At 34.1% G+C, this 3,393-nt stretch overlaps 1 pseudogene; it reads left to right on the forward strand.

Annotated features, from left to right (window-relative positions):
- The first annotated feature begins 649 nt into the window (after positions 1-649).
- LOC129490649 (large ribosomal subunit protein uL10-like) lies at positions 650-1,422 on the forward strand (annotated as a pseudogene).
- Positions 1,423-3,393: the final 1,971 nt, after the last annotated feature.

Consider the following 3,393-nt stretch of genomic DNA (forward strand, 5'->3'; position numbering starts at 1 on the left):
AAATTCAGTTCAGTATGTGTGGTCTCTTCTGAATTATTCCAAAGCCTTACTGTCTAGCTTCAACCCTGTTCCCCTACTTCATGTTATCTCAATTATATATCTATGAAAAATTGGAGAAAATAGTATTCGTTTATTTGTAAAGACATTAGAGATTCTGGACATTAGAGGATGCCTGAAGCACAAAAGTACAGAGAGTATAAAGATAATCATTTCTATAGATCACCTATTGTTATGTTTGTCTTGTCACTCATAGCTTTCCATATCTTCACATGTACCACATATTTTCAAGAAATAAAGAAGAAAGATATATACGTTGATATTTTTGTTTATATATTCCCCCCACATATCTTAAACATAACTTGCTATCTTATATTTATATTATCTTTATATCTAAAAATCAAAGAGCTCCTCAGGGATGATTTTATACAGTGTGGCTAAAATGTAGAAATGGAGTCAAGGACGCTGAAACACTTGGAAATTAGATAAATAATGACAGATTATTCACAGCAGTGCCTATTATACAGTAAAAAATAAGAAATAAATTTATGTATTAGACTTGCTAAAATGTGACCAACAAGACTCTTGCCAGGTGTCCTAATGAAAGTGATATTGTCTTTAAACCCTGAATGGCAATCCCTGATACGCCTCCATGATATCCAGGGAAGACAGGACAGCCTGGAAGTCCAACCACTTCCTTAAGAGCATCCAACTTTTAGATGATTAACCAAAATGCCTCATTGTGGAAGTAACAATGTGGGTTCCAAGCAGATACAGATCCACATATACTTCTGACGGAAGTCTCTGGAGCTGATGGACAAGAACACTATAATTCACAAGGCCATCTGAGGCCATCCAGAAAACAACTCAGCTCTGGAGAAACTGTTGCCTTATATCTGAGGGAATGTGGGCTTTGTGTTCACTAAGGAGGTCTTCACTGAGATTAGGGACATACTGCTGGCCAATAGGTGTCAGCTGATGTCTGTGCAGGTGCCATTGCCCCACCTGAAGTCACTGTACCAGCCCAGAACACTAGTCTGGGGCCCAAGAAGTCATTTTTCTTCCAGGCTTTAGGCATCACCACTAAAATCTCCAGGGTCACTATTGGAATCCTCAGTGATGTACAGCTGATGAGGACTAGAGACAAATTGGAAGCCAAGACACACTGCTGAACATGCTGAACACTGCCCACCTCTTCTCCGTTGGACTGATCATCAAGCAGGTGTTTGACAACAGCAGCATCTACAACCCTTAAAGTCCTTGCCATCACAGAAGAAACTGCATTCTCACTTCCTGGAGGGTGTCCACAATGTTGCCAGTGTTTGCAGATTGATTACCCAATTAGACGGGAATTCTCTGAGGATTAAAATAAAAACTCCGCATAGTATATCATCTAAAGCAGACAATCCATTAACTACTTGGTGAATAAGGGCACTAACATTTTTCGTGGGGGTGGTAGCACTAGAGACATGGGCAAAGAACCTACCTTCTTTAAATGGATTCCAGGACTAATCTTTACTTTGAGGCAAAGGATATTTTAGATATAATTAAAGATGTCTCTGGTTTTGACTAATCTTGATTATTCTCTTCTTTCAGTTTAACTTTAATTTGCTTTTCTTTTTCCAGTGTCTTATAATTCCAGTGAAAGTTCATGTTATTGATTTCAAATTCTTATTTTTTAATGTAGACGCTTAATATATGTTATAAATTTCCCTTAAACATTGCTTTAGCTATATTCCACAAGTTTTGATAAGCTGCTTTTTTCATTTTCATTCATATCAAACTATTTGCTAATTTCTCTTGTAACTACTTTGACCCATTGGCTGCTTAGAAATGTGCTATTTAATTTTCAAGTTATTTGTAGATTTCCTGGATTTTCTTTTGTTATTGACTTACAATTTTCATTGTGGTTTGAGAACACGCTTTGTATTATCTAAATTCCTTTCCATTTATTGAGGCTTGTTTTATGACCTAACATGTAGTTTATCCTGGAGAATTCTCCATGTACACTTGAGAAAAATGTGTATTTTGCTGTTGTTTAGTGGAGTGTTCTATAGTTGTCTGTTAAGACTGTAGTTGTTTAAGACTTTTATTTCCTTATCGATCCTTTGCCTAGCTGTTTTATCTATCAATGAATTTATTGTTGAATTATTTATTTTTCCCCTCAAGTCTGTAAGTTTTTGCTTCATGTATTTTGGGGCTCTGTTGTTAGGTCCGTATATGTTTATAATTATTATATTTTGGATAGATTGATTCTTATATAATTTTAAATGTTGTCTCTAGTAATAATTTTTGCTTGAAATCTGTTGTGACCATTGCCATTCCAGCTTTCTTTTGGTTAGTGTTTGCATAATATATTTTTTCCATCCTTTTATTTCAACCTATTTGTATCTTCAGATCTAAAGATTGTCTTCTGTAGATAGATACTATGTAGACAGATCATGTTGGGTTTTTAATCCATCCTGCAATCTCTGCCTTTTGTTTGGAATGTGTAATCTATTTACCTTTAGTACAATTACTAATAATTTGGAATATGTATCTGCCATTTTGCTATTTGCTTTTGACATGTCTCATTTTTTTTTTGTTACTTTACTCTTCCATTACAGCCTTCTTTTTTGTTAAGGAGATATTTTCTATTGTATTATTTTAATTCTATTGTTTATTTTGCTAAAATTTAAAATTATATTTCCTTAGTGGTGGCCCTGGGGATTACAATAATCATCTTCATTTATAAGAACATAGTTTCATTTTATACTAACTTGATTTCAATAGTATACAAAACCTTTGCACATGTAGTATACAGCTTTATATTCTCCTTCCTTCTTTTTGCTGTTGTCATACAAATTACATCTTTATATTTTTGCACCAATCAATGCAGATTTAAGTATTACCTTATCCAGTTTTTAAATAAAATCAGTTAGAAAAAACATGCACAAAAAATACATTAATACTATCTTTTATATTTGCCTGTGCAGTTTATTTTTGCCAGTGCCCTTTATGCCCTCATGTTGATTCTAGTTGCTATCTGTACTATCTAATTTTTTTGTTTTGTTTGTTTTTATCTAATGTTGTTTTGTTTGTTTGTTTGCCTAAAGGATTGATTCCCTTTAGTATTTTTTCAAGGGCAAGTATGGCAAGTATGTTAGTGATGAGTTCTTTGTTTTTGTTAATCTGGCAATGTCTTCACTTCTCCTCCAATTCTGAAGGAGACTTTTGCTAAATACAGAATTCTGGTGTACAGTCTTTTTTCTTTCAGTACTTTCAATATGTCAGTCCACTGGTTTGGCCTCCACTGTTTTTCATGAGAAATTAGCTGTGAATCCCACTAAGTATTCCTTGTAGGAGATGAGTTTCTTCTTTCTTGCTGCTTTAAAGATTCTTTGTTTTCCAGTTTTG

The sequence above is a fragment of the Symphalangus syndactylus genome, chromosome 9, assembly GCF_028878055.3.
Source record: "Symphalangus syndactylus isolate Jambi chromosome 9, NHGRI_mSymSyn1-v2.1_pri, whole genome shotgun sequence".
Lineage (NCBI taxonomy): Eukaryota > Metazoa > Chordata > Mammalia > Primates > Hylobatidae > Symphalangus > Symphalangus syndactylus.